The sequence below is a fragment of the Cajanus cajan genome, chromosome 3 (genome assembly GCF_000230855.2).
Source record: "Cajanus cajan strain Asha chromosome 3, NIPB_CcT2T_4, whole genome shotgun sequence".
Classification (NCBI taxonomy): Eukaryota; Viridiplantae; Streptophyta; class Magnoliopsida; order Fabales; family Fabaceae; genus Cajanus; species Cajanus cajan.
Window position 1 is genome coordinate 57,584,386 of NC_138519.1, and position 12,469 is coordinate 57,596,854.

Consider the following 12,469-nt stretch of genomic DNA (forward strand, 5'->3'; position numbering starts at 1 on the left):
TGGAACTAACATGTTTATATCAATTGAACTAGATGTTTTAGTCAATTTTGAAAATAATAATGAAAATAAAATAAGATTTATGAAAAGAAGTTTATTTATCTTAACAAAATTGGAAAGCACAATAAATTATGTATTTTCATATTATCTAATAATGTAATAAAATATTAATCATGGTAAAAGAGAAATAAATTTCTCAAGAGAAAAATAAATAAATTTTCTAGACAAATTATTATTTAAATTAGTCTATTTTTTTAAAAAAAGATTCAATAAAAAGATTATTATTTAATTTTCATTTATAGTATTATGTTTCTCATTTTTTAATACATCATGATATATTAATTATCTATTTTAAATTATATAATTTGTATTATATTAAAAAAAACTTAATTTTATTAGGAGGGTATTGATTTTTATTTCTTATCATTAATATTTTTATCATTATAAAAATAATATTATATATTTTTATATTTTCTTTCATTTAAAAGAAATATATATCTAAATTTTTTTAAAAATTTACATTTAGCAACTGATTTTAATTTGGTCGCTAAAATTATCATAAATAATAATATTTTTCATTTTGTTAGCGACTAATTTTAATTTGGTCGCTAAAATTATTATAAATAATAATACTTTTATTTTTTTAGCGACCGATTTTAATTTGGTCGCTAAAATTATTATAAATAATAATATTTATTTTATTTGTTTAGCGACCGGTTTTAATTTGGTCGTTAAAATTATTATAAATAATAATATTTTATTTTTTAGCGACCGATTTTAATTTAGTTGCTAAAATTATTATAAATAATAAATTTTATTTTATTTTTTTAGCGACCGATTTTAATTTGGTCGCTAAAATTATTATAAATAATAATATTTTTTTTATTCTTTTAGCGACCGATTTTAATTTGGTCGCTAAAATTATTATAAATAATATTTTATTTTTTTAGCGACCGATTTTAATTTGGTCGCTAAAATTATTATAAATAATAATATTTTATTTTTTTAGCGACTGAAACCCTTTCCGTCGCTATTTTAATCAACAATTATTATTTTAGCGACTGAATTAGCGACCGATTATTTGTCACTAAAAATTCGGTCGCTAAAAATTTGCAACCAAATCATATTCGGTCGCTAATTATGTCGCTATTAGCGACGAAAAAAAATCGGTCGCTAATTTCGGTATCTAAATTGACTTTTTTTTGTAGTGCCTTAAGATCTTTTATCAAGGAATTGCTCTATGTGCCAAGATCATCACCTTATCTTTCACCCAAGGAAAGTGACGCACTACCCATCCTTTAAATCTCTCCATCATTTTTTGTTTCTAAAGCTTGTTTCATTTATGAAAGAAGATGGACACATCAAGAAAACTAGTGGAGGGAATCCTCAACGTCTCTTTAATGGTTTTCATGAATTGGTAGTGAAATGTTGAGATTTGAATAATTGTTGTTAAAGTTGAAAGTTGGAACTTCGAAGGTGTTGAACCCAAAATCTAAAGTTGTTAATTTCTTCTTGTTGAATTGTTTGATGTTAATATTAAGTTGAAACTTGAGTTATATATAAGTATTTAGAATCATACATAAACATGATCAAATAAAAAAATTATAAGGTTTTTGGTCAACCATATTTAGGTACACACCTGAGTGAGATAACCATTCTCACATTACCAATAATTTTGTCAACGACAAGGATTGCAAACTCTATTATGATCAATCCTCAACAACTCGCACCTTTGTTTGTGTTTCTAATGCCATGAGTTCCAAAGAAGCAAAGCATTAGGAAAAAACGACTTGGTCTCAAAACCGTGACGAATCTTAGTTTAACTAACAAAAACATAAAATCTAAACTCTTATTTTATTAAAAACCCAACAACTCCTTATTTTTTAAAATCCCTCTTTTTGTCCACATTATTTCAAAATACTTTATTAGTTCATTTAATAAAACCTTAAAATATAACTTTTATAAAAAAGAGTTAGAGTGTTACAGTTACAATTAATTTAAAACATTTTTTATTCATATTTTCAGTCCTTATTGTTAAAAAAAAAAAAGTACCTTCCAGTAATTGTATAAAATCATTAGAAATCAAACAACATCTAAAGAAATAGACTAGAACTTTTAGAAGTTCTCGAAAAAACTTGTGAAAACGTTGCCATGTAACTTAAATAATCTAAACTAAGCATGCAAATGCTTATTTAAGTTTATGCTATATATTTCGAATGTATTTAATGGGCAGTTGTATTCCCGGATATATTTATAGTAATGAATAAAATTTAGTATGCGATAGAGGATTACTTAAAGAATAAAAGATGTAATTTTTTAATTACTAATTAATAGAATTGTACTATCATAATATTTGAATTTTATGTGTTTCATATTTTTCAATAATACTTGTAAGATTTGTAAATTAAAATTTTTATTCTGTAGTTTTATTTATTTAATATAATTAAACAAGATGACTTACTTTATTCAATATATAAAACGTCTTATATAATATATAATATATAATGTATAATGTATAATTTTATTTAATTATTTTCAGTAAATAAAACACACTTTGATGTAATTAAATATATAAAATCAAAGTGTAATATATAACATTTTTTCAAAAAATTCTAAAGTTATTCACTCACACACGTATCTAACAATTTATTATAGTTTATTCAAAAATTAAAATATATGGAAAATAATGGATGAATTATATATTTTATATTTTATTTTATAATAAGTGTTGGATTATCATATGGGCTTATGTCTCTCATGTATTGAAATTGGAATTCTACATTAAAAAAAATTTAAAACTTAATCAATTAAAATTAAAATTTTAAATATTACTTGTTAAGTGTGTATTATTATCCTAACCTTTTTATATGGTTTAAAAACCTTTGATTTGCAAAAATCATTATAATTTCGTTCTACCAAAACATCATAAGGATTAGGGATGACAAATATACCCGTACCCGTGGGTAATACCCGAACCCGTCCCGACTTTGACGGGGAATATCCAGTTTGACCGGGTACGGGTACGGGTATGGGTAAAACCCGATATATTAAATCGGGTACGGGTACGGGTACGGATATGTACTTACTCGCTCCGTACTCGTATCCGTACTCGTTCCCGTTCCCATTTTTAATTTAATACCCACTTTCGATTTAATTATATTAAAAAATTTTAATATTTTTTGTGTGATTATTTATTATAATATGAGACAGAAAAATAACCTAATTATAATTATAATATAATTAAAAAATAATTTAAAAATATTATATTTAAAAATAAAAATAAAAAATAAAAAATTTGACGGATACGGATACGGGTACAGGTATACCCGATACCCAACGAGAACGGGAATGAGGATAAAAATCAAATACCCGACGGGTATGGGTACGGGAACGGGGATGGGTTTGGCTCGCGGGAACGGGGACGGGTATCATGAATTAAACCCGTACCCGCCCCGCCCCGTTGCCATCCCTGTTAAGGATTTCATTTGTAGTTTTCATCCTGATCAGTCTTCTCAATAAATATTAGGTCAACCATCCACCACTGAAAGTCAAAAGGTTAAATGTTGGGTGGAAATGGAATAGCCCATTTACTCCACTTCTGTCTTTATCTCCAGAAAATGACGCTTCAGAAATTCACAGAAAAATAAGACCATGACCAAATTAATTCATTAACCAGATATGGAATCAGAGCACTTAATTGTTCCTATGCAGCGAACAGCTCGTCAACCTTGAACAACATTGTAGGAAACCATGCTCCGAAATATTAAAACCTTTCTCTTCTATGGTTTCCACACGCTACTCCAGTTACCTTAATTTTCTTCAAATCTATTTCCACACTCAAAGACCAATTTAATTCAATTCCCGTGTTGGGTAATCAATAGTTCCTGTCACATTCACCGATGGTTCTATAAATTGGAGCAATTTGGTGCGAATTTTTTTCATGCAAAACAAAGAAAAGCAAAAGTCGAGAGTAATTAATATCCATCATACACTATTTATGGCGAAGACCACTACTGCTTTGGTGGTTTTTGTTCTCCTTGTTGTGGCAATTTTGAATGGTTCTGATGCTGCAGGGAGAAGACTCCCAGAGAAAGATGATCTAGTGTACGAAACCCAACACTTCGTGTGGCCTCTTCCGCCATCTGTCGTTCAAAGAATTTGTGCGCTTTATCCTTGGCTTTGGTGTTGTTATTGGGTGCCCAAAGATCAGAAAAACATTCAACCTCACCGTGGTAGTCCTGATCAAGTTAAAAGTTAGAGCATTGCCAATCCATGATCAGAAATGGAGCATGTGTGTCAAAAATATATAGCTAAATAATTTTTATGACAGCGTTAACTAATGTCCTACCTACTAGGGTATATCCAATCAAGAATATATAATGTTATGTTTATGTCTCTTATGGTTATCTGCTGGTTGAAATGAATTCTACAGCATTGAGTCTTGGAGCATCACAAAATATAGCACCCTTTTTCTTCTTTTGTTTTAAAGCAAATCGATCTCTTCCTATGTCTCTATCTTTGTCACATGAAAAATCAGTGTTTGTCATTGGCCAAAAGCCAATGGCAGCTACATCCTAAAAACCAATGCTAAATTAATGGTTATTTAGTATATCTCGTGTCTACCACACGGCCAACACTAAAAGACTGACTGAAAATAACTCTTAGTTCATCCATTTCGTGATGCTAACTGGCATCAATATATAAGTTTATTTATCGAAATTGAACATAGTACTTATACCAAAACAAATTACAACCACTCACATGTCTTGTTCAACCTATTTCACATGGTCTAATTCAAGCCAATATAAAGAAACACACACGACACAAGCTCAACAAATTAAGTCATGTGTTTACTAGAAATGACTTAATTAGCTGCAGATTTTTCTATGAAAAAACAATTTCGCAGGAAATTTCTATGGCTTTTTCTTGAAAAAAAATCGTAGAAAATTTCTGCCAATTTATATATAAAAATAATTTGCAGAATTTTTTTGCAATTTTACTTGAGATATTTTTTACTTCATACAGATTTTCTTGTGTAATTAAATTCACCGGCGTGATATTTAATAAACTTTTGATAAACCGCACAAAATATTGCAGATAATATTTACTGCATTTTTTCTGCAAATTTTAATGTGCACGAAAATTTAATAAAAAATAGTTTACTAAGGTAAAATAATTTTAAATTAACATTTATTTGTAAAAATTACTACAAACTAAGTTTTAGCCTATTTATACGTACGTGCTCCTGCTATTTCGCATTGTGCTTATATATAGATAAATTATCTGTATAGTAATTTTTAAAAAATATATGAAAAATATTATTCTATATAATAATTAATTAAAAAAATAACTATTTGTCACAAATTTCATTCTTAACTGTTTATATATCAAATATCAAATTTTAAACACCAAGTAAATATTTAGAAATTTAAGCTATTAAATAGTTCATGCTCATTTATTATTATATAATAAAATTTTTTAATATAAATAAGAAAAATATGTTATATTATTAAAATAATTTATATTACATATTTTTTTAGGTGTTTCCAACAAATTTATTTTAATTTTTCAAATTTTTAATTAATTGTAAATGTAAATTGAGAAGAGTAAGAAAAGGGACCTTTCCTTTTAAATTACTGCCTTTTTAAGTGCTTCAGTCGTCTTTTCCAAAAAAAAAAAGTGCTTCAATCGTCGATATCCTTTCGACTTCATGCAAATTTTGCTTTCCTTCCCAAATTCAACCTTCAATTGTAATACTCTCACCTTTCTGTTTCCCACGATGAGTTTATTTCATATCTCAAATTCATTTAAATATTGAATCTCACAATTGCGACACTCATTCCTTTCTGTTTCAAAATTCAATATGCCCGTGTAAGATACATAATAAGTAGTGTTATAGTGTTCCTAAGCATTTCAAGTTCTCTTTAGTTCGTCAATGTTACACTTCAAGTTCGTTTAAATCGCAATACTTCACGTTCGTTTAAATTATTAAACCTCCTCACAATCGCAATGTACCTCAAGATTTTGTTGTTAGGTTTTAGTTGGATTAGTGGATTGCTTCCGAACTCGTTTTTGTTGAATTGATGAATTTCGCTTGCAATATCGCTCACTAGGGTTTGATGCACGTGAGTTTATTTGATGTAATTCCATTTTTATTCACAAATATTGGTTTTCTTTTTATGGTGTTTGCCCAAATTGTTTGCTCATTTTCATTGCTAGGCGTTGTACCGAGGTCTGTGATTCATTGCTCATTTTTGTTCTGATAAAGGTATGCTTCTTACTTACTCTTATTGTTATGTTGTCATCCGGTAATTCTTGTTGAAGTAAGATGTGTTGAATTTTTTTTAATAAAGATGTGGTTGATCTTTAATTGAATACACTTGAGTATTTACTATTGAACAAAACTACTAACAACTTTATCAATTTTATGATATTATAATCATGTATAAAAACAAGTTAAAAATGTTTTCCAGAGCTTCTAGAATTCATTAATCAAGTAACTATGCAAGTATTCTTTTCACAATAAACCTTTCTAAATTTAGCAATCAAGTATTTTTTTTATAGACAAACCTCTTTAGGTTCAACCAAGTATTATTTTAAAGACGTCTTTTTATGCTCAACTTTATAATAATGGTTATGAAAGTTACATGCATATGTTGCTTTCGTCACACTTAGATGTTATACAACCAATATAGAGTGTTAAGGTTTTTTACAAGAAAAAATGAAGTTTATACACAACTATGATTTACAAAGTGTGTTTCTTCGTGTATGTTTATGTACAAGTGTCTTCTTTTTTCTTGAACTTTGAATCTTCTTATATAGTAGATTTGGAGAAGATGATCACTGCAACACTTTGAGCCCAACGTACAAGTTTATTTCGTCTGTCTTCAATGTTTTTCCTTGTGATAGGAGGTAATCGCTGACTCATTTAATGCAAGTATTAAATGCATTTTACCAAAGGGTATCTCTTATATGATCAAGGAAGCTACTTATCATCTTTCTATACCAAATGGAGCTTGTAAAAGCAATGTCGGCGACAGCAATAATAACGACGTCATTTTCTGATTTTCTTCATGATTTTATGGATCTTTATCCTTGGTTCTAAAGAAAAACATGATCTTATTCTCTTTACCAGATTTGTGAGTTACAAGATGATTTTTTAGTTCGATCTATTAAGGAATAAAATATTCAAATGAATTTTGTCATTAGTTTTAATAAATAATAAATATTTAATGTATATGAGACAGACTATATATATGCTTTGTTTAATTATATATTATCTAATAGACGATCTGCATCTTACACATTTTTGATAAATATTTTCAAGGACATTTACTTTTCCAAAAGCATTTTGTTCGTTAACATTAAAACTCCAAAAAATTGAGGAATTCAAGATCATCTTTTGACTTAACAATCTCTCTCTTTTTAATGGTGACAAACACATTTTTTGAATTTTTGAAATTTTTATATTTCTTTGTCAAATAAAATATTTTTTCTTTGGTAAGAGAAAAAGACTTTTGACTCTTTGAAATGCTTTCATATTTTAAAATATATTTTTCTTAAAGATGTTTTGACTTTTTAACTTTTGAAAGGAATTTTCAATTTATTTTTCTTAAAAGCGCATAAGTGATTTGAGATAGTTTTATCAGTGTGATGTAAGGCACACATTTATGGTGTTCTAAGATCATTCAAGTGGATTTTTTTTACGAGTACATTCTTTAAAGACATGTGTTTTCTCACATTCACTTAGTTCTATCATCATTCAATATAATGTTTTAGACAAATTAAGTGATCATAATATAACAACAAGAATGATATTCAATTTTAATTCTTAGACCATGTCAAACTAATTGTGCATACAAATCTTATGAATTCTAGTCTTTAGCACTTCAGAGATTTTAGAGTTACAGAAGTATTTTATATACGACATAACATACTTGTTTTATCTCTTTCTTATCATGCATACACTACAAGAAAAATCAAGATTATCTACCGAAAAATCCGTAGATAAACATGAAAATCTGTAGATAAGTGTCAATTATCTACGGATTATATACGGAAAAAAATTCGTAGATAATAAGGTTGTAGATAACGTTATCTACGGAATTTTCCGTAGATAACGTTATCTACGGAACGTTATCTACAGAATTTTTCGTAGATAACTCACGAAATTTGTTATCTACGGATTTTATCCATAGATAACTTTCAGGAAATTTTTATTTAATTTTAATAAATTTATTAATATAATAACCCTCATATTTGGTCTCTCAAGGATGTTATTTCATTACACTTCACTTTTCAACATGTTTTGTCCTTATTGCACATTTTCTGGAAAACTTCCCAGAAGGTGACCCATCCCTATACTATTCCAGGTCAAGCACGTTTAACTGTGGAGTTCTGATGAGATAGGCTATAGAAAAGCTAATGCATGTTATCAGTATAAGTAGTACAAATTAATTCATTTAAGTCATCCTCAATTATACAATCTCATACTTATACTATTTTTTGATCCCTCTCATTTTGGTATGTCTAGACCGTTATAAAAATTAAAAATATATATAATAATTATATTACCAATAATAATAATTATATTATATTTAATTAATCTTTATATATATATATATATATATACACTTACTTGTATAATTAACAATCTACTTATTTCTATTTAAAATTAATATTATGATACAATTTAAATTAATTATTATAAATTTAAATGTTTAAATAATAATTATATATTTTTAAATGATAAGAGCTAGAATAACACCAGTGTAACTTTTACTAAGTATTACACCACTCAATAATTTTATATTAAATGTGAATTTTGTAAATTCAACCGTTAGATTAAAAGTTCATATCACTTTATATGTTTATATCAAATTTTGTTAAAATTGAATAACAACTTGACAGTAATCAAAGTGTTCATATTTTAGTATATTTTGAAATGTATATATTACATCAATTTTATTTTATAAGAATGAAGTATCAAATCATCTTGAATTAATATAAAATTTTGTATATATGAGCTAAGAGTAGAAAACTTTCAATCTAACGATTGAATTTATAATATTCACATTTAATAAAAGTTACATTAGTGTTATTATAACCCTTTTCTTTTAAAATATTATTTTTATAAATTAAATTTTAACATTTTAAATAAATTATTAATTAACTTAATATATTTATTCATCTTAAATTTAAGATATAAAATTCAAAAAAAATGTATTTATTCTTGTTTTATTTTCTAATTATCAACCATTAATAAAATACTAATTTAAAATATTATTTAATTATATCATAATATTTTCATATCAAATTTAAAACCAGATATTAGTATGTTATTTTTTATCATCAATTAATTTATAAAAATAAAAAATTTAAAATGACAATTTTTAATAATATTTATTTTAAAATATTATAATGAATTAACTAAAATTTTAAAACATATTTTAATCATAAATAATTTTAAAATATATTTTAATCAAAAATATATTTTTTGGTAAATACGGTGACTAAAAGTATTATGATAAATAATTAAATTAAAAAAATTAAATCTTATAATGATTATTTTTTAATGATGTTAAATTAAATATTCTAATTATTTTACAATAAATTAAAATGAAAAGATAATAAAATATGTTAATTGATGTTTCAAATAAAATGTATTACCTACAGAATTTATTTACGGGTGAAGTTATCTACTGAAATTTCCGTAGATAATTTATCTACGGAAAAATCCGTAAATAAGTTCCATACGGATTTTTCATCCGCAGATAACTTATCTACGGACATTTTCGTAGATAACTTATCTACGGATATTTCCGTAGGTAACTTATTTAATTACAATTTTTAATAATATTTATTTTAAAATATTATAATGAATTAACTAAAATTTTAAAATATATTTTAATCAAAAATGATTTTAAAATATATTTTAATCAAAAATATATGTTTTAGCCAATACGGTGACTAAAAGTATAATAAATAATTAAATTAAAAAAATTAAATCTTATAATGATTATTTTTTTAAAGATGCTAAATTAAATATTCTAATTATTTTACAATAAATTAAAATGAAAAGATAATAAAATATGTTAATTGATGTTTCAAATAAAATGTATTACCTACGGAATTTATCTCTTCCAGAAACTCCCCCAACGCGCAACTTCACCAATGCGGTGACGGCGCTGGCCATGGCGTCCTCGTGCGTGCAGAGGTAAGTGTTACAAAAACCCTTACACTGTCGTTTCGTGGCCAAGTTTACGTTTTTGATGCCGTTACGCCTGACAAGGTACCGTTTCACCCTTTTTTTTATTTTTGCTGATTTTATGGCTCAATTTTCTCTTATTTTTCGCTGATCCAGCGTTGCGATTGTGTATTTTTTTTTTCCATTTTGTTTTCGACCTTGCTTCAAGTTTCTGGTGGTTCATTAAATGAATGAACAGAGCGTGAATTTAGTTGTTTATTTATTTTGGAAAGTTTAATCTTTATTTTTCTTCACGTGACAGGTTTAAGCGGTGTTGTTACTTTTGGGTGGATGTGAGCTATCATCTAGTGGTTCGCCATGTGTGGATGCGGTTAATCAAGAAGAGGAGGATTATCGCGGAGAGCATGATTTTGCTGTTGAGGCTATATATATAGCCTTTGGCGTCGAAGTCTTGGGGATGGGGGTTTGGATTCTCGTTGAGCCATGAGTGAGAGTGAAGAATGAGATCCCGAAGGGGTTCTCCACTGAATACAATTTTTTAATTTTTTAAAAAAAATAAAATCTACATCGGTTTTCTAGGAACCAATGTAGAAGTTTATGCACTTTTTAAGTCACTTTATTCTACATCGGTTTTAGAACCAATGTAAATGACAATCCAGAACCGATGTAAAATATAGTTCCTGTAGTAGTGTTGGATTGGATTAGATGGAGGAATCAAAAAAGTCGCCTAGCTCCTCCATGGCCGAGTTCTCCTTGTTAGCTTCTCCAACACACTTGTCTCTTGGTTAGCAAAAGGGACAAAGTGACACTTGGCACTCCATGATTGACTCTTCTAGATCTAAGTGTCCTTTCCTTGTCTCCTAGGAGACAAGGAAACACTTGACACTCTATGATTGGTTAATATAGATCTAAGTGTCCCTACCTTGTGAAGCTTGCACTACAAGCTTCTCCACCACTATTGTTGGTTGTTTCACTTGTAAATCTCACTTTTGGATGTTATGTGAGACTTGGCTAAATATTTTTCTTATAATTATCTCTCTCAAAAGTCTAAATTCTCTATTTGATTTGCTTCCAATTCTCTTATCCTTTTCCTAAGATTATGGTGAGAGTTGAAGTGGTTTATCTTCTACCTTGAAGTGGCACCACTTGAAGTAGAGTTCTTCACCTTCTAAGGTGAAACAAGAGGTCTCTACCTCCATTAGAGACCTTGAAGAAGCTTGAGGAGTGTCAAGAAGCCAAAGATCTAGGGAGGAACTTGAAGGAGAATCCATATCAATCCAGTTACTTCATAAGGTTTCCATCACTAAGTCTTCTTCCTCAAATACAATTTTCTTTCTCCCTTTATTGTTGTATTTAATATACTTTTGGGTTTGTTTTTCAATTTTGCCTTTAAATTCTCATGAAGTGTTTTTACAAAATTAGCCTTAGATACTCCTTCCTTATGTAAATAAGAAAAGTACTCGGCAATGTAAGTATGTCAAAAGGAGTGAGAGGGTTAAAGCCTTAAACAACCTCAAAAGAAGAAAGATTGGTAGTCTTATGGACTACCCTATTGTATGTGAATTCAATATAAGGAAAATGTTCATCCCAAGGCTTTCTAGTTTTCTTAAGATGACCTTTAATATTGTAGATAATAACTTATTTACTACTTTTGTTTGCCATCAGTTTGTGGGTTACAGGCAGTAGAAAATAGAAGTTTAATTCTTAGTTTTTCCCAAAGAGTTTTCCCAAAGTGACTAAGGAACTTAACATTCCTTATATTTGCTAATGGAGATTGTTATGTTTACTTATTGGTCTACTCACTAGAGGAAAAAAGGCTTTTAAAATCAGTTATTTTCAACTTTTAAAATCAATTCCGTAACCGATTTTAAAAGAGCCGATTTTAAAAGTTAGACTTTTAAAATCGGTTAAATAACCGATTTTAAAAGTTAACTTTTAAGATCGGTTGTTTTATAAACGATCTTAAAAGTCCGGGCTCCGAAAAAAATTAAACTGGAACAGACCGTTCTAGGTTGTTAAAAAGGCCTAAAAAGATAGTGTGGAATGGGCCGTTCTAGCATAGTTTGGCATAAACCAGAATGGACATTAGAACGGCCCGTTCTCCTTGCAGTACGGGCCGTTCTCCCTGAAGAACGGCCCGTTCTACAAAGAGAACGGGCTGTTCTACTTGTAGAACGGGCCATTCTTCGGGGAGAACGGCCCGTACTACAAGGAGAATGGGTCGTTCCAAATTCAAAATTTATCAAAAAGGAACCTACAACGAAA

The 12,469-nt window shown here is 28.0% G+C and overlaps 1 long non-coding RNA gene across 1 annotated transcript; it reads left to right on the forward strand.

Annotated features, from left to right (window-relative positions):
• Positions 1–10,015: 10,015 nt before the first annotated feature.
• Positions 10,016–11,014, forward strand: LOC145955799 (uncharacterized). The gene is made up of 2 exons (XR_014432490.1): positions 10,016–10,288; positions 10,506–11,014. It is a non-coding gene; the product is annotated as an uncharacterized LOC145955799 (long non-coding RNA).
• The last annotated feature ends 1,455 nt before the right edge of the window (positions 11,015–12,469 follow it).